The sequence below is a fragment of the Chlamydotis macqueenii genome, chromosome 10, assembly GCF_036417535.1.
Source record: "Chlamydotis macqueenii isolate bChlMac1 chromosome 10, bChlMac1.mat, whole genome shotgun sequence".
Classification (NCBI taxonomy): Eukaryota; Metazoa; Chordata; class Aves; order Otidiformes; family Otididae; genus Chlamydotis; species Chlamydotis macqueenii.
The window spans coordinates 15,829,116-15,848,756 of record NC_141565.1 but is presented as its reverse complement, the minus strand read 5'-3'; the positions used below and the strand labels follow the sequence as shown (position 1 = coordinate 15,848,756).

The window sequence follows — 19,641 nt, the reverse complement described above, 5'->3', positions numbered from 1 at the left end:
AAATTAAAACAAGTTTTACATTTGTTTTCTTTGCTGTCTGAGCTCCAGCCTCGCAATCTGTCCCAGCCATCCGGAGCTGGGAGAAGAATTTGGCAGGACAAAAGCAAGATGTGGCAATTCTCACTTAAATTCTCCTCTTCTAAGGTAGAAAGCCCTTTTCTGTGTCGCTGAAACACCTTATGCTCAAAAAAGGAATCTAGGTACAAAAGAGGCACAAATTAAAGGGGAGCTGGGATAAAGTCTCCTTGGAAAAATGTAAGCAACATATATGTGCACTATAGATATACTATATGTATATACACTATTCTTTTTATTCTATTTTTTTATCCTGTTCTATAAAAAGAGAGGTTTTTGCAATCTCTGTTTTCAAGTGGTGTGATCCCATCTGGAAACCATTCTTTCAGATGCACTTTCCACACAATAGATCACTATTGTGCTGTTTGATACGAGTCCGGTTCCCCCGAGCATACAGTATATCCAGGCACTGGATGGGTTTCTTATCATCTATATTGCTCCGTTAATACTGCACAAACTGACCCCGTAGCTGCGCAGCCGCTCTTGTGTGGTTGGTGTTGTCTCTTGCAGCCAAAAGAAGGCGCGTGCCAAGGAACCGAGGTCGCAAATCTGAGCATGCAGCGTGCTTATGGGGCCGTTCACCACCACCGGCTAATTAAAGCTGGACTCCTATTTTCTAAGTCTCTGACCTGACAGATTGCTGGAGGTTTTTTGTTTTGTTGGGGTTTTTTTTTCTTAAAAAAAAAAAAAATCCAAATAAGCCTCAGGTTCAGAAATCTGAAGAAAGCATCCTCCTGTGATGGCTGGTGATGGCTTTGCCAGCCTGCGGGGTTGCTGGGTGCCGTCCGTGTAGGAGATGTGCTTTTGGAGGCAGCTGGATGGAGACCCTGCACTTAATTTGAAGTGCTCCTCTAGGCCCTTTTTTTTTTTTTTTTTCGGCATCCATGGCACTGAGCTGATTTAAATGAACTCCAAACAAGTCTCCTTAAGGTGAGAATGAGATTTTTCTGGGCTTAATAAAAATGGGAACATTTTTCTCTGAAAGTGGATAGAACATGGGAAGTTCCCAGGGAGGGTGAATGTGTAAGGGAACCCCACTCCTGCTCCAAAAAGGAAAAGAAAAGAAAATAAACCCATACAGAAAGCCATACTGGAGCCAGGAGGAGGGTGAAGGGGTGCATGGGCTCAACCTCGCTGAAATCCATCAGGATTTGTTACTTCAGTGAAGAAGCTTTTGCTCCGTGTTTGTTTGGGAAGGGTGATGCGCACCCAAGGAACCATAGAAACAACAAATAATAACGGCAGCACTAAATAGCTTGCTCTATTCAAGTCTGATTGTTGTAGTTGTATTTGAGCACTGTCATTACGAGAAACTCTGTAACGAGTTGTTTTTTTTTCATTTGCATCAAACAGATTCCCTGTATTAACATTAACAGCATTCTGTGGAGCCCGAGGTATTTACAAATTCAGTGGTGCTGCTTCAGTCTTATGTGAAGATTTTTCAGTTTTTGTTTAAATCACTCAAGACAGTTACGGTAGGCAGAAATGAAAGCATAAACTGTGGAAAATAGCACGCATAAGCTTTGCTGTTGATGAGTGGTCTATAGTCCTGTCCCTTTGGAGACACAGAGCATTGAGATATGTAAAATATGTGTGTGTATATATATAAAAAATGTAATATATACAATATATATATTGACTTACTGCATTGTGATGTCAATTGTCCAGAGCATCTGAGAAGGTAAAGGTGGAGCATTCTTCTGCTAACAGCAGGTGAGGCTTTGTTTTCTTCATTTGCTGAAACCTTTCTTGTAGGTAACTTTGGATTTTGGTAGGTGATAATTGAGTTTGTTCATAGAGTCATACTCTTCTTAATTGAAATGTAAGTTACCAAAAGTACTATGGTTAATCTGTTTTTTTGGAGAGGGAGAAAATGTATCTCAAAGGCCTGTGCTGACATCCTGTCTAGTGCAAGAAAGGCAAATCTGCTTAGGATAAGCTGAAATGCTCTTTCAGCCCTGGTTTTAAGAAGTATCAGTGAAAACAGAGTCTGCTGCAGAATTAGTTTAGATTGCAAACAAAAAGCATGTTTATGGTGGATGGAGTCTATCCCGAGTTGCTTGACATCGAAGCATGGCTATGGACTCGCAAGGTGTGCGCCTGCATTCTCACCTTGCAGTTACCGCAGCTGTTCACACCTGCCAACCCCTCATGACGGTGTCACCTCCATCTTCAACTGCTACTCCAAAGCAAACTGTCTACCAGCTTCAACCTCGCTTCCCCCCAAGGCGTTAGCAAGGATCATGTCTGCTCACGTCTCAGTTATACCAACATATAATCACACCTCAGTGGTGCATAACATGGGTTTGAGAGCCCTTGCACCGCGAAGGTGATGGCTGGGGCTTTGACATTAGCTCAATAAACCTTTAAACTCTGGCCAGGAACTCTGAAAAAACCTATAATTTCTAAGCATCGTAAGCATAGTCGTGGTTGCATGATACGTTTCTGGTGGAGGTGCAGTGAAGAAGCAATGCTGTGGAAAGGTAGCCTTGTCTGGAGTAAATCACAGTGGCCAGACCTCTGGTGCCAAAGACTTGAAGAAAGCCTCCAGAAAGGATGGGCAGTGGGGTTTTGCTTGTGCTTAGAGACAGCTGGCCCTGCTGGGAGCCTTCCCAGAGGAATTGATCTGAGGAGAAGGTAGTACCCTGGAGAAATGCCTCCTTGTTTTTCAGGACAGGTATAACGTGCTGATCCAGGTCAATTTGCTATGGGTTAAAGCATGGAAGGACCAGGATTATTTCCTTTGCCAGAGAGCTCAGCATGCAGAGAGCATGTGGTGTCCTCCAGTAAAGCACAACAATGAATGTTTAAGGGAACATTACAAGTATTTTAATGACCTTCCCCAGGTGTGTTTGTCCATTTCCTGCTTTTGGTTATGTCTGATGGACCTGTAAAAGCAAGGAGACTCAATGAAACTGTACACGAGCAGCATGGGGCTGTCTAATGGGGAAGGACAGAGCTGCTCTGAGGTTTCCAGAAACAAAATCATGAAGCCAGTGCAGGCTTGTTTCCAGTTAAAATTTTGCATCCCAGCCAGCTGAGCGCTGTGAGTGCCCTGGGGAGAGAGCAGGGCCCCAGGTTGGGGTGTGATGAACAGGGGCTTGATTTGTCCATCAGAGGATGTTCTCCAACAGATGTCCCACACTGGAACCAGCAGTGGGAGAAAGGCAGCTGAACTGCAATGTCCATCTGCACTGTTGTTGGGTTTTGGTAGCATATGAAAGCTTTCTTTTTTTCCCCTGTTTTGTTATTCTCCAGCCCCCTTTAACGCAATGGGACTATTTCCACTTGATCATTTCCCAGAAAAGAGTTGTTAAAGCAAAATTCCTCCTTATTTCTGCAGTGCTATGCAATCACTCCATCTGCTAGGTCATCCCTCATCAGCTGAGACAGTGGGTCAACACTCTGGACCAACAAATCTGTACAATTTGGCACATGTTTAAACTGGAAATAAAAATTCTCCTTTACAGGTTGACAGAGGTCTTATTTAATTCCATGTTTAGTTTTCAAGGGTTCAGAGAGCTTGCAGAGTTTTGGAAGACTTGGGTCGTGTGTCAGCTTTCCTTCTCTTTTGGCATCCAGATGTTAATTACGGATGAACCGAGCAGCGATGCCGATGAGCCAGTTCCCACCCGTAAATGCACATGAAGAATAAACGAGTGTCTTGGCTGGAGCGAGCGCGGGCTCACACTCTTTATGTGGATCCGCGTACCTTTGAAATCGATAGGCAAACCCACGTCACCATGGTGCATTCTCAGTGTATTTAGCATATGTGCTGCAGGAGCTGGGAATAATAGAATCAAAGGGTAATTCAGAGCATAGCCAGTGTTGATCCAACTTAATTTATCATCATCACTGTCCTTATCTTTTGTGATTTTGACTGTGGGCTGCTGTTGGGCAGATGATGGCTGATTTGTTGATGGTGCTGTTTGCGCGTTTTGTTGCACTGCAGCCATTTGGGGTAATAACACAAAGTTTGAAGTTCCTTTTTCATACTATTGGTTTTCTGCTGCTCATGTTTATGGCGTCTTGGAAGTAGAATGTACTTTTGCACATGATTTTTTACATTGTGGAGAAGTGGTCCAAAAGTATTTGGTATTACCGAGATGTTTTTTAATGGGAAACATCTCTGTAGATACAGACTGAAGTTTTCATAATTGCACGCTCAGTAACTAGCAATTGTGTGCTCATTTAAGCAGATACATCTCCACCCATTCCCTTCAGTTCACATTTAATAGGATAATTTGTTTGGTCGGGAGACTTGGAGGATTTCAATAAGCTCAATTTGTCGTAAGAAAAAAGGGAATAATACATTTTGCAGAAGTCTGTGTGTGCTGTGTTTAAGGTACAGGAATTACTATTTGTTCAGACACAAGCACAACCCGGGCTGTTACACACCACTGCGTGACGACGTGATGCTGCAGTTGCTTTCTTACGCTGCTTCTTCCTGCATGCACGGACATAGCCAAGGTTCGAGACGTGCGTGGTTACCCACATGGTCGATGCACCTGCTCCTCAGGCCGTGAGGCTGGACTAAGGGTCCTTGCATGAGCCCTTCTTTTTTTATTAGTTGGTTGAAATACTGACTTTATATCCTGTTTATTAGTTGGTTGAAATACTGACTTTATATCCTGTGTGCACGTAGTTTTGCAACAGGCTACTGGTTTTATACCATTCCCTTCTCTTGAAAAGAGATTTGCAAGGTGTTAACCATTCATCGGAGATTTACTGTTGAATTCTGTGCTTGTTCAAAGATCCCAGCAGCTGTTGGCTTCGAATCTTCCTGATGCATATTGCAGAAATCACTCTCTTCTATAGTGATCATTATAGCAGGGAGTATCTTGGTCCCAGCTGGTTTCTAATGCCATCCGTTGCTGCTTGGGATTGTGCGTTGACGCACGAGCATTTCCACCACCTGCTGGTATCTTAAATTCTGTTTTGCACACAGGTGACCAGAGTCCTTTAGAAGTACTTCTAGCAATGCTGTATTTATCACAAGAGATGAAAATTCAGTGTTTTTCTATACTGTCCTTATATGTCATAGCCTTCTGTTGGGTTTTTAAAAGCCAGCTGTGCAATTCGCAGTTGGGCTGTCGATAAAGATGCCCGACGATTTCCTGCAGCGGCTGTAGAGATTTGTTTTGCGCGTCTCTGGGCTTCACATGGTTTGATAAACATGCTTAGTCTATCATCCCTCCCTCTGTTTCCTGCAGTGATAATGGATTGTAGAAACCTTAATAAGCAAATTCAGGCCGATCCATCAAATAGCCGAGGTGAAAGACATCGTGTCTTTCTCTCACTCAGCAAACAGATGCGAGATATTTGGGCTGCGAGTCGCAGACCTGTGTGAGTTTAATGGGGAGGTTCTCATCGTTCCCAGGGCCTTTGCCTAGAGTTGTAAAATAAATTATCCTCAGTAATTTTAATATTTCATGAAATCTTGCAAAGCAATGGCATTCTGGGCAGATTAATACAAAAGCTATAAAACTCACATGTGCCATATGTTATCTGAGCGCCAAATGGGACGCCTGGGATTCTTAGCATCAATATCATTTTAATGTTGGCTTCGGCGGTGATTCATGACATACTCGTCCCTGATGGGAACCTCGATAGTGTGAGTGGCGTTACCTCAATGTGCATTTGCTCTATACAACTGGTTATTTGACTAGATTTACAAAAAAACCCCACCATACGTGGTGGCGTGCAGTAAAGTCTCATTCGTTCTCAGTTAAATACCTGGGCTCAATTACACCAGGTTGGTGCTCTGGTGCAAACGTGAGCTCTTTGACAATGCTTGCTTCTGTGCTAATGAGCCATCTTGGGTTTCGGCATCAAATCCAGCTGTATTGTTCTCTCTTCGTGCTAGCAGCCTGCCCAGGCTCCTCTCATTTAAGCAGCCCTGTTTAAAAGCAGCAGTGCATGTGCAAGCGTAATGATCCTCTCTTGGTCGTCCTGGTTCTAAAGTTTATTTGGGAGGTCTACCCACTCAGCACTAGCAGGTCCTGTTTGTAAACTGACAGTATTAATGACAACTGTACTTTTGATATTCCTTCAGAATCTGTTGAAACCTCATCAGAAAGGGGTCTGCCAGTTGAGTTTGCCTTTTTTTTTTTTTTTTTTTTTCTCCTTGAAAGCCCCACCAGCATCGAGCCTGTGCTGTGCCAGGATAATGATGGGCACTGCTTGCTACCTGGCTCTGCATTTTGCCCTACGTCTCCTCGGATGGTGCCTCTATTGTTTTATCTCAGAACCATCCATCACCCTTAGGTCTCAGCCTGTCTCATCCAGGCTACTTTTTGGAAGAGGGATGCTGCGAGGACCCGCATGGGTGTTTCAGTGTGCCAGGCTCCCCCGTAGCGACCGCATCCTGCAGCAGCAGGTCCTGGGTCACCGTGCTGGCACTAGCCCTGTCGAGGTGGCCAGGATAACTTGTTCCTGCAACTGGGAACAAAACGATGGCATGGTTTGGTTTTGTTTGCTCACTGGGGAGCTAAACCCATCCCTGGACGTGGGTTTGGGAAGGCAGGCTCCTTTTGTGCCAGCACGGCTTCAGGAGTTCACTCACTGTACAAAATGCTGCCAGGTGACAGGGATGTTTTGGATATAATTATCTTAATGCACTTCTAACCTGGAGGTTATTCTGCAGCTCACAGAATGGTTTTAAAAATCCTGTCCCACGAGCTTTCCTGTGTGCAGGGTTTTAGTACCATTAACAGGGAGCACAAAACTGTGTGTATTTTTCTTTCTATGTTTCCTGATATTTAGCCCAACAATCTAACGTGCTTAAAATAACCAATGTTCTTCCTAAGGCACAAACACCGTTTTTTTGTTGTTTTTTTTTTTGTTAAATATTCAGTTTTCAGTTTTTCAAGTTGCTTCTTTTTCTCCAAGAAAATAGGTCTTGTGTTGCAAAAAAAAAAAATATTCAAATACAGTTATTACTCAAAAAAGAGAGGATTAGTTGGCAACTTACTTATGTCTTTGTAGGAAAAGTCACACAGGGCCAGAGTCTCTAGCCCAGTGAAAGTGCAGTTGCTCTTAGATAGTGTTTTATACCCTTTGCACTCTGATTTCGTGGCACTGTAGATGCCCTGGGGAAGGTCTAAGCAGAGCCCAAGCCCTGGCTGTTCTGTATGTACAGGAGGAAATGAAGCCCAGCAATCGGGATTGGCACTGTTGGCTTATGGCCCGTCTCTTGGATACCACTTGAGAGAAGAGTCAAAGGTCCCTGAAAGCCACTTAATCAAGGCAATCCAGGAGCAATTAAAAGCATACAGGTGTCTGTACCGCAGGGTGGGTTGTGAGCATTAATGAGTAAAGCATCAGGAAGCAAACAGGAGAAAGGCAGCGGGACTGAGGTTCAAAATAGAAAACTTCTGAAGTCCGTGGATGAGAGCATCGCCTCCCGATGCCAAACGTGCCTGAGTCCCTGTGCGGCTGCTTGCTGCCTCCTGGCCGAGGGAGAGAGGTGCAAGGCCAGTGCTGGGAGGTGTGCGGGCACCCCACCGTGCCTCGTTAGCCATCAGCTGGGAATGAACCTCATCTGGGGTCCCGCTCGTCCCCGGGCATCCTCATCCTCAGGGCATCCTCAGCCCCCAGGCATCCTTCCAAGGTACAGCCTGCCATGGCAGTGGTCCCCTCCTCTCCAAGCCTTCTTGGTGCCCTTCTTGGTCCGAGATGGGAAGGGAGGAGGCAAAGACAGGCAGGGCAAAGGCAGGGTTAGGCTTTGCCATGGTGCTGCCATGCCGCTGGTGCCAGGCATCTCCCCCAGCCCCGCGCTGTGCCCTGTGCTGGGCTGCACTGGCTTGGCAGGCAGCTCGCTGGCGTGAATAAAGTCATCGGGAGGGCTGAGGCATGCTTGTGCTTTGCCTTGGCCACATGATAGCGGGGTATCACTTGAAAGAGGTTCTCTTGATGCGATTTCCACTCTTCCCTATTCCCTCAGGATTTACGCGTGTCTGAGGCAGGCCGCGCGGGTATCCTAGGAGAGAGACAATGCAGCGCTGCGCCCGTCCCCGGTGACACGTCACGAGTTGTCTCAGCTCCCTGGCAGGGCTGACTCGTGCGGCACCATGACACCAGCGGCTCTGACATCCCACCGTGGCGTTGTCTGCCCACGGTGCTGGAAACCTCATGAGCCTGAAAAAGTGGAGGGGAAAAAAAAGCTGCAGCTGTGAAAAGGGCACAGGGGTGTCAGTGTGCCTCACCGAGGCTGAGCAGGCGTTCAGCCAGGCCCTGGGTACAGATCCCAGCTGTGGGATGAAGATGCATGGTGGGGATGTTGGGAGGAAACTCTCCAGCAAGCGATGCGGTTGCAGGGAGGAGAGGAGGAGGAGGAGGAGCCATCCATGGGGCAGGCAGACCTGGCCATCCATCGGCATTTGCCGTCCTTCCCTTGGTCCAGAGACACCAGTTTGGGTTTTTTGGTGGTGTCGCTGAGACAGACCGTACCCACCTGACAGAACACTCAAAGGTTAATTCTGAGCATCCCTCCACTCTTTCAGCAGAAGGACAGCAAGCCCTAGCAGTGTTTTGTTTTTAATATCAGTTGGCCAGGACAAGAAAAGTGATGTCAGAAAAACCATCTCTCAGTGACAATATGATTAATTCCTTCTTAAGAGGGGGGAAAAAGAAAGGGTTGAGTATTTTTTTCCCTTTTTTTTTCCATTAATGAAAGATGGTCTGACAGTAAAGAACCTGTGATTAATTGCACCAAAAGAAATATAATAGACACCTTTTCTTGGCATCATCTGTATTTTGTGTGATTTTGCTGTTATCTCGTTGGCTCAATACAGAAAAATTATCTCTGAGGCTGCTGTAAGGGATGTTAACTTCCTTTTCCTTATTACAGATTGATCTTTGATATCTGCTTTTCTCTGGGAGCTCTTTTATTCCCACAAGTGGTACAAACCTTCTGCTGTTTTCCATATATTGCACTTAAGTAGTTCAATACCTTTTGGAGAGACTATGGGAACATTTAATAAAGACTCAATGATTGCCATATTTTAAAGGTTATATGAGATGAGAAATTATATAGTGCTTTAATAGGTGAATAAGTCTATGCTGTTGATTTCAGATAAACCAATGTTTTTCTCGTAAGGTGGAGAAATGATACTTTTTCTGTTGTTTCTGTCCTCTAGAGTGTGAATATTTTTCCATCTGTGGTTTCCAGTAAAACGAATTTCCAATCTCTCAGAAATTTCTGCCCAAGCCTCCACAATATTTGCTTAAGAGTAATCAGAGCATTACCCAAATCTCTGTTTGAAGCAACGGTGACCTTACCAGTGGTAAGCAATAATTGGATTATTTTTCAGAGGTGTAGGAAGATTCACTGTAATAACAAAAGAAGAAATACCAACTGATAACACCACTTGTCTGCAGCACTGTAAGCCACAGCGCTTTCTGAAGAATAGTTTAATAGCTTAGCATATTATGAATACTGAGTGAGAAAGGCAGAGACTTGGGGAATAGACGCTGCCTTGCAGTTTGGGGCGATGCACGTGCTTATGGGGGGAGTTCTCTTATTGATTATTATTATTAAAGTGCTTTTGTCAAGAGATGATGCTCTGTCTGTGTACGAGTTGCACCCAGGGCGGCGCTCACCTGCCTCCAAGGTGTGTTGCAAGCGAATGTACGGCCTAAAATGTCCTGCCTTGGTGGCAGTACCGAAGGATGCGGTGTTTGGTGTAGGGAGGCTGTGGCTGGGACACTTGCGTGTCCCGGGTCCCCCCATGCCCTCCGCTGCCCGTGCCTTGGCTGTAGTTGGGTAACGCCGATTTCTTGCCGTGGGTTTCTGGGCAGTGCGGGTGCCAGTCAGCTGGCCAAGCTGGTGGGGTTTCTCCCGGAGAGGCTGAGCTGCTGTGAAGACAAATTAGAAACCATTTGGAAGAGCAAATCCATACCAGCACGGTGTGGGGTGAGGCTGATTGCCTCGCGCTCTGTTTTTAATTGTAATGAATTATATGGCTCGGCACGGCGGGGTGCCGAGCCTCTTGGCTGAAACTTGTGTAATTCACGTAAGTGTTTACACAAAAGCCAAGTAAATGTTAAGCTTCCTACAGATTTCAATGTACACGAACCTTTCTTTGTGTTCAGTTTGGGAGACCGGTGGAAGCAAGGCAGCACATGTGGCTGTGGGTCTGGGCGGGGGCCCTGTGTGCTTATGTGAATTGCACATGTTAAAAGCTATATTAAAAAAATATAACCTTTAACTTTCCCTAGAGTGGGTTTTGCAGTGACCTGTCCATTTCTCCTCCAAAAGAATTCTGTATCATTTTGGTTTATTAAGAGATGCTCAAGGGCATGGGGAAGTTTTTGCCTCTTGACCACTAAAAGAGAGACATGTGCCGTCAAGGCTACCGGCGTCCTTTGAAGTCTTCCTGTGTGCCCACATGATGCTTCTAATTACTGCAAACGAGCCTCCTGCAGCACAGGCTGCTGTGTAATTCAAACCAACGCTGCTCGCCAGATGGGATCCCTCTCAGACTAGACCGTAGCAACGTCTGGCCCCACAACGCTGTCAGGGAGCACGTCACACGAGCAGGACGAGATGTTGGTCCTGACCTCTGATGGCACCTGGTTGTGGAGCAGAGGTCTCTTAGTGTGGCCGGGCTCTGCGTGTTGAGAGGTGACCCTTGGCTCTAACACAGGGTCTGGCCGTGCAGGGCTCCGGGTCTCTCAGCTTTTCCTTGACCTAAGGGGAGCTGAAATTTGGGACCCTGCACATCAGCCAAGCCCTTGTTGTCCTGATGGGGCCAGGTTTGCCTTAAACCAACAAAGCCAAAGCAGGCTGTTAAAGAATTTGCATTATGACGATTCCCTGGGCACGGTGCAGCTGGGAGATCTGTATACCTGGATGTAATTTTATTTTTAGAAAGCACGTTAAGGAGCATAATGACCTCATTACCATGCCAGTTGCAGCCCTGCCTGCTTGAGAGTATTTAATTGTTTTCATTCCCTGTGTGCAGCCGTTTCAGTGGATAGGGCAAAAGCAGGAGAGGAAGGGAGTTTGTGTGATTGGAAACAATAAGGATGCTGAAGCAGAAAGCAAAGTGCTTGTCTTGAAGCGTCCCTGTAAGATTCGCTCCCCAAAGCATCCTGGTACTCAAGGAACCTGCAGTGTTTTGGAGACCTTTCCTCCAAAGAGGAGAGGTGGCTCCTCCTCCCGTTGCCTTCCAAGGAGTCACGTTTTTTTCCTCTTTTAGACCTCTCTCTTGGGGGGATTGGAGGGGGGCAGGAAGAAAGTGTTTGAAAGGCAACCCAAGCTCCCACTTCATCAGGTGGCGGTGGAAGCTGGGGATCGAGGAGAGGTAAGAGATTTGCCCCAGCAGCCTCGCTGCTAGGCAGGCAGTGCTGATCCCCGGGGGTTTTCTCGTACCTGCTTGCCTTCAGTGTTTTTAGCCTCCTTACCACTCCTGTGCAAGGACAAATGTATAAAAACAGGTAAAAGGGGGGAGGGGGGGGGGAAGGATTTATATTTCTCTGGCAATGGTTTTCTAAGGAGCCCTGATTATTCAGCAGCAGTGGAAATAAAAAACTGCAGAAGATGTAAATAATCTTCAGGATTATGCTAAAGCCAAGCTTCAGTCATTTTCCTGGAAGAAAATGCATGAAGCCTGTCCATTTAATAACCATCAACCAGAATTTCTCTAGGGCTTCTTATATTTTCATGAAAAGGATCAGTTGCCTTGAAGAGAAATGGCAATTCTGGTATCTACAAATACCCTTCGGCTGGGGAAGGCGTGGTTCAGGCTGGTGTTCTTTGATTGGGCTTTTTCTTCCCATTTTCTTTTTGTGATACTATCGTACGTTCACGTCCACACACACTAAAATGATCAAAAGCAAGGAGCTGGTTTATCATGAAATGTCAAACCGCGCTGTACTCTGTGGTGTAGGCTGTATCAAGGTAACATTACGTGATTTTTAGCTTTCCCTGTGTTTACATTTGGTGCCAGAGGTACTCGAGCGATACTGCAAAGTGTGTATACAGTGCAGTCAGGCTTTAAAAAAAAAAAAAATCATAGTATCGTTTGAAATCTGTACAGGATCTTTCTTACCCTGCTGGGCTTGATTTTAGACTATCGAGTTTATCGTTCAAGGAGAAAAAAAACCAGGTTTGTTGTGTGCTGTATTTAATCAAGTGCAGCAAAGAACTATCACAGGCATCGTTCATCTTTGCAAGCCAATTTTTGTTTCCATTTTAGTTGTAGAAAACCCAGCCTTGGTAAAATGGGCTCATTTATTGTGCAGGTCTGATGGCACCAAGCTTATGGCTGCTGGCAGGTATCGACTGGTTTGCAGTGGCAGTCCTCGTATGGATTTTTATGGAGTTTCAGTGTTGAGAACTGCGTGTTTAATCGTTGTAGAAATGCCAGGAGCTGGGGATTTGGGGATGCTTGGAATTAACGGAAAGTGCACGGCATTCCCGTTGCGGCTTCCAAAACGTGAGAAGCCTGGGACCGCTGGGTTTCCAGTGAGTGGCAGGGTTTAGGGTGCTCGTACATCCCTAGGCAGCTTTTATCCTTCCCATCCATCCACCCTCCTGAGAAGCCCATTCCATGGTGGAGGTTACATTTCCCAGGGGACAAAGCTGCAGCTGAAGTTCTTGCTGCGAGGAAGCCTGTTGACTACAACTACGGAACGTTTTAGTATTTAATGAAAACTTGGAGAAACATCATGATTCACCCATCTGGGCCTCGGTGGCACGTGGGTAGTTCAGAGCCTGCTTCAGCCGCTGCAGCAGTCGCACGTGCAAAGCAGCCGGTGAGGCGCCTGCCTGGCAGTAGTCTGAGCAGTGGGGATCCTTGCTTGCATAAATTTTGGGCAGGCAGGTATGAAAAACCCAAGCCCTGAGTGTGGTGTTAATAAAAATGTCTGGCTTTGTACCGCATAGCCTTTTGTGCGGTGAGGATGCTCTGATTTATTGGTGCGCGGGGCTCGTTGAGGTGGAACGGTGGGGGCTCGCGTTGCTGGGGAACAGACTCCAGTAACTCGCCACCCGTAGACCTCTCTGGGGTTTCATTTCCAGCAGCCCTTAATTCAAGAAACAGTTTCTGTCACTCCAGCTTCAGCCACAGGGAAAGAAATGGCTGAGGGAGAAGTAAGTGATTTGTCCTAAGCTGCAGGAAGGGAGCGGTGGTATTTTTCATAATTCGATGCATTAAAACCATAATCTTCCAGTTCTGTTTCTGAGCATCCTGGCCGTCTCGTATATCTGTGGGCCCCTAGAGCAGTCTGTTCTCCAGGTTCACACGTGCTGGGGGTGATGGCTTCTGAGCTATTCTAGCAATATAAAAAAAAAAAAAAAAGAAAAGAAATAAAAGGCTTGGAAAGGGATGTGATGCCAAATGGAACAGCTCTGTCTTACCCGCCTCGAAGAGAAATCATCCGAATGCTGAGGGAGACAGGCTCCATTGCGCAGATTAATGTTCAGTGTTTGAAAGCAGCCAAGAACAGTTTTTACACACATACACGGAAGGAGCTGGGCGGTTCATCTCTGCAGAAGCCATTCCTTTCCCTAAGAGGGCATTAAAAAAAAAAAAAAAAAGTACAAAGGTCTCCGGGAGCGCTCAGCTGCTCCGGCAGTTTAATTGGCTGAACATAGCGCTCTACAGTTGGGATTAATATGGATATTTCTTAATAACGTGTCACCTTGTCAGGAGTTTCAGGGTCAGGACTGCAGGGCTGCACGGTGCTTGCAACTCAAATTCTCGCCTTTCCTTCTGGTTTTTATTATTACAATAGCTCCTGTAAGCGAATATTCAAAGGAAGATAGTGTTAAGTTGACTTATTCTTTTCTTCCCATGCAACTAGTGAAAAAATTGGGAAGGTGAGGGGAGGGGATGGTCTGCAGAGCTTGGCAGGAATGGCTTTGGCGTGGGTCGGCTTGTGGGTCCACGCTGGCTTTGACCTGCGCGCCAGGACACGCAGCGTATCGGCGTAAACATGGTGAGCTCATGGTGAGGAAATCCCAGGCAGAAAGCAAATAAAAGTGATGTAGCAGCGCTCAAGATGGCTTCAAAGGACCTGAGATCATTAGCATTTTTACAAGCATTTTACAACTGGTCTTGCTGCCTTTTATCTCCGTGGGTCTCCCCTAAGTGACCACCAGCACAGGGATGCCAGTGTGGAGGAGCCAGCATGATGTCTGCCACCGTTGTTGAGGGTTATTTTGCTTTTTCTCTGTTTTTCTCCTTTTTCCTTCTTTCTCACCCTCCCTCCCCAGTAATTTCAGAGGGGGCTCTGGGCAGCCCACCTACTTGATCAGCAGGCGTGATTGCCGCCAGCGCTAATGGGATGCACTCAGAAGAAGGTTCCTCTAATTTCCCCATGCTCCCGCCTGCCCCTGCCTCCTCTCCAGGACTGATTGCCTCTGCGGCTTTATAATCACCGTCTGCCCACCGCAGAGGAGAGCTTCCTCTGCCTGGGGACACCGCAGGGCAGCGCGGCGAGGCCGAAGCCTTCCCTGCTCTCTATAAAGTCGTTAGCGGCACAAAAGCCAGCGGCGAGCGCGCAGCCGCTGAAAGTCTCAGCGAGGCGTTTGCTCCTGTAACGATCGTCTTTTATGCATAGGTAATTTTGATAGAGTTGCACTCGCGAAGCCCACTGTCGTCAGGGTGGCGTGAGCTGACCTGTTAATCATAAGAGGAATTAATGGGAATTACAGCCGGCGGAGGCCTCTCTCTGAAGAGCTGGTTCAGGGCGTAGCAGTGAATTTAAAAACACAGCAGTGTGTTGTCCTTAGAGCAGCAGATAAAGTGGCAGTGAGTCGGTTCCGAGGGGAGAAGGGGGATGTGGAGGAGATAAACTCGAGGAGTATAAACACCAGATTAACAGCCTAATTCTGAGGAGCGTGAACACACGTGCATTTTCATTGCATCCACTCCGTAATTAACGGAGACTTTTAATTGAACTGGGCTGCGTGGAGCAGAGGGAGGCCAGGGCCGCCAGGATTTGCAGCCTTGTGGTGGCTGTACCCGAAGGAGACCTGGGTGAGGTGTCCTGCGTTACCTCTCTCAATGGTGCTCCCGCCGTGTAAATTGGTTTAACGCCATTGACTTGAAGTGAAATGAAATCGAAGGATCCCTGCTGATGCTTTACACCACCTGAGGTCTTGGTTGTCTCCAGATATTACCAAACAGATACTTCACAAAGCAGTTCCTCTGAGTTTTCTCTTTGTTTCTTTGATAAGTTTCTTTTAAAATGCTGTGTATCCACGTAGCCCACAGAGATTAAAAGAATAGCTTATCTCATCCGTACAGAAGACCCATGAAGTCCTGAAATATGCTTTGTATTGGTGCTTCTCAAAGGAAGGGTTGATTACTTGGTCTTAAATATCCAAAGTGTGGTCCCCGCGTGCCTGAATACACAAGAGGTCTCTGAAGAGCAGTCGGAGAGGCTGCTCGGAGAGACTGTCCTTAGAAGTTTATAAAGAATAACGCAGCAAGTTGCAGTGAAGTGCTGTTGTCATTTGTGCATTCAAAATGCACGTGCAGTCCGGGGTTTGGAGGAAAGGGCGGCAATTAGGCAGTCCTGTTAATAAGGAGCGTGTGGCTGGGAAGCCAGTGGATGATGAGAGCGAGTCATTTCTTCTTTAACAACAAATGGAAGATAAATGGTGTTTGGTTGGTTCCCTGTGTGCCCTTTGGGACTGTTTAAAGTCTGTTTACCAGTTTTTGGACTAATCTGATATGGAGGAGGGGCAGGTTTTCTGCAGTATTAATGAGCAGTCTGTATTTTGGGAGACACGATGCAGTCATCCTCTCCCAGGGTGGCTGGAGAGCAAAGCCCTGAGCGAAGGCGATGTCCTTCCCAGTGCAGGCGCTGGTGGGACCATGGGCAGCCTCGTGCTGTGCCCACCAAGGAGAAGTCTTTCTGTCCACCTTGGCTCCCTCCAGCAGCGGTGGGATTCTCCACTTCCTCGCTGAACAGTGACAGTCCCACAAGCATGCGAGGAACAACTTGGCCGGAGAAAGGCAACCGGTCTGCAAAGTCAGGGATGTTTTGCGAGACAGCCAAGCAGGTCCCTGGGGCTGGGCGTCCTGGCTGGCAGCGATGCTGTGGGATGGTGATTTCCTTCTGCAGTGGAGCCCGGCAACGTGAGTCGGGACCCAAAAACCCTACAGCCTGAGCACTTTGCAAAGGCTATTGCTAGCCAGGCACAACCCTCACGTGCGAGGCTCCTACAGGATTGCAAACCAAGGAGGTGAAAGCCCCCATGCGGAATATGTGTCCAGAAAACGGGGAGCACCTCTCCTAAAATGATTTATTTCTTCTTGAGACCGTCAGGTTGTCATTTAAGGATTTAAGACCAGGAAAGCAAGTACATCGCACTGCTCTCCGCTGTTGCTGTCTCTGGCTCGGCTGAGGCTCGCGCCGGGTGGCACGTGGGTGGCTCTCACCCTGTGTTTGTTATGGGGAAGCTCCGAGGGTCCGTTTGCCATCCCGTGTCTAGTGGTGAGGTGCCGCTGCTCGCCCTCCGAACAACCCATGGGAAATAAAGCAGCAAGGAAAGCTCAGGCGTGCAGGGGAGGGTGAGAAGAGCATATTTTGGGTAGTCTGTCAGTCAGCTTGACACTAATTGGTTGCAATAAGTAATCGTTCTCCATTTAAATTAGACTCCAGTTTCCTCTGTAGTCTGTCTGTTTGCTGTGTGGGCTTCGGTCTCTAATTAGGCTCTCACGTGGCAAACCTGGTTTGTAAGCTGCTTTTGTTCCTGGAGAGCCAGGCTCAGCCCTCCCTGAGGCCGCCCGCGCTCTCGAGCCCTGCTCCCGAGCGGGATGGTTCTTAGATCAACACCACCAAGTTCAAAATAAATTTTTCTTTTAATGTATGTTTTGATTATTTCTATATTTAAAGCTTGCAACAGCGAGGGAGGTTAAAATGCAAAGGGGTTTATTGGACTGGCAATGGGAAAACCATTCGGAAACGCTTCCTCTGCGTTCCTGGAAGGCCTGCTCGCTCCTCCGTGAATAGGCTTCATTGAATTGCCAGCCTCTGCGAAGGCTGGAGCAGCTTGCTCGCATCTGGACCCTGCCGCCTGCCCGCCCAGGACACCTGGAGACCATTCCGCCCGCTCCAGCCCCCCTCGCTCCGAGGTAGCTGCGTACACGCGTTCAAAGCTCGCCCGGCCGCCGGCCCACGGTCTGGAGCCGCTCCAGGGCTGCACATCTGTAACCGAGCGCCGAAATGCGCAGTTGGCACGAGAGGCTTTTATCCCTGGCCGGGCGGTTGCTTGCCAACGGAGACAGGGTTTCTACCGTCCTGACCCAGATGCGTCAGCAGGATGGTTGGGCATTCTGATAAACACTGGTTTTATTTGGCATCCCGGTATTTACCTTACTGCCTTCTGATCCAGCGATACACGCTGGGAGTTACTGGCTTTCTTCAGAGCGCTCGCAAGGCTGTGGTCCCGCCGAAGTACGTAGATAAGAAACTCTTTGGGGAGAAAGAGGTGAAGCAAATTGAGCGTGGGGTTTTTTATTGCTTCTCTTTACGTGATTTATGTATTGGCAAGGTAACTTTGCTTTCATGCTGCTAGTCAAAACTGGAAGGGATCTTGGCTGCGTGGAGAGCTAAATTTGGGTAAAGGGACAGGATTGGATTAGGGCTTACGATTTTCACCAATAAGCTAAAACTGCGGTGGGCGTCACTCCGCCAGCTGGGGCTGCAGCCGGGGAGCCTTCCCTTCCCAAACCACCGCAGCCACTCGCTGAGGCGCAGGCAGCCTCCCAACCCAGGCACCGCTGCCGCCGGAGGATGCACCGAAGGCGCTCGCCGCTGCCCATCCTTCCCATCCTTCTCGTCCTTCCCATCCTTCCCTCTGCCCGTACCCATTACACGGGGGTTTTCCAGCGTGTGAAGTGAACGCCTGTTTAGCCTGGGTAAGTTATCGCGCCCGGTTTGTAGCCTATGAAAGTATAAGCCGCTTTAACACCGTACAGATGTTTGCATTGGGAAATTATTCTCTTTTTCAGCTCTGATTCTCATTTTTCAGCCGGTTCTCGCTGCGGGCAGAGCCCAGGGGCAGCACTCCCGCTGCTGCTGTGGAGCAGGGGTGTGCCGTATCCCCTGCTAATATCTGCCTCAGCAGAGACAGGAAAACTTTTCCTTGATGCAAACGTGACTTCTGTCACCAGCCCCTGAGCCGCTCCTGCTTTCTTACTCTGTTGTAAAACCCCTGAAGAGTAAAACTCTGTGGGAGGCTGGAGCTTATCTTCAGCTCCGGCTTTCCAAACGTGCTGTGTGTCTTCTCAGCTGTTGCAAGGATTTGTGTGGAATGACAAAACGTGAATTTTGAACCTTTGGCAGCTGTGTTTAATACAGGATAAAGGGTTATTTTTAACTTTGGGATGTTGAATTTTTTTTTTGTCTTTGTTAACATGAGTTCAGGAGAAAATGTCCCGTTTCATTGAGGCAAAGCAAAGGCTTCTTTTAAGTGGAACAAAGACTTTTAAGTACTTAATCAAACTTGCTGAATTGAATTGCTTTTGGATACTTTAGGAATTAAGCAGATAGGAGGTTGTGTTTGGTTGGAAACAAGGACCCATTCCTGCCCAGAGGAGTCAGAGGAGCATACAGCTTTCAGGACGCCTGCGCTGGGCAGGGGTGTTTAACAGCATCCTCTGTTTTCTTCTGCTCAGGCAGCGCAAATTATTTGCATGCTTTAGGGTTGCTTCTTTCTTCCAGCAGATGTTTTATCTGTGCAACTGGTGGAGTAATGAGAGAGAGATGTGGTGCTGGTGTGCAAACACCCCTTTGGGGAGGGTTAGAGGAATAGCAGAGTCCCTCCTGGGAGCAGCCGGCTGAGGAGCGGAGTTAGCACAAGTTGCCAAAAGCAAAATGCAGATGGCCCGATGTATTTGACTTCATTTCTGTGAAGAGTTTGTTCCCCCCACCGCTGAGAACGGGCAGAATGCCGTGCTGCATCTTACAGCAAATTTCTCTCAACGTGCGAATCATTCACTTGGGATTTTTGTGGTGAGGGGTGGGGGATGATTAAATGTTCTGTCTGTGGGAAATTACCAGGAGATACGAATGTTTTCCTCGGTGGCTTTGGCACTGGCAGTGGGGTGACATGGGAGCCTCCCCACGCGTACATCGGGCCGCCCAGAGGTTTTGCACGCTTCGGTTGCGTGAGTGTATTTTTGCTCTGCTCCATTTGACTAATGATAACAACATGCTGATTCCTCTAATGATCTTGATTAAGTTATTGGTTATTTCCTTAATTACCTACTTGATCTACTTATATCTTAAATGAGTCTATTTGTTCACCCAGAGGAGGGGAAAAAAAAACCAAAAACTTGTTTTTTCCCTTTTAAAAGGTTTTTTTTTTTCCCTTACCAAAAGGCAGCTGTTGTCTTAGGTCAATAATGAGCTGGCTTCCCTGGTGCCGCTGCATCAGGGGTCCGTGGGGCAGTCACGGTGTTTGTGTGGTGATGAGGGGACCACGCCAGCCGCGCTGGAGCATCATGCCTGCCACTGCCGGGTCTTTCCCCAGCAGAGATGCCTTGCAGGGCTGGAAGCAAGCTGCTTCCAGAGACTGAGCAAAATGGCACCATCGCTTTA

The 19,641-nt window shown here is 47.5% G+C and overlaps 1 protein-coding gene across 2 annotated transcripts in view; it reads left to right on the top strand.

Annotated features, from left to right (window-relative positions):
• PRICKLE2 (prickle planar cell polarity protein 2) overlaps window positions 1-19,641 on the top strand; it is a 105,041-nt gene that overhangs the window by 30,362 nt on the left and 55,038 nt on the right. Inside the window, exon 1 of one of the 2 annotated variants that reach the window (XM_086755507.1) lies at window positions 17,869-17,957. The exons of the other annotated variant lie outside the window; for it this stretch is intronic. The gene's annotated coding sequence lies outside the window, so the exon portion shown is untranslated. Of the gene's footprint in view, window positions 1-17,868; window positions 17,958-19,641 lie in introns of those variants that run through there. 2 annotated transcript variants of the gene reach the window in all.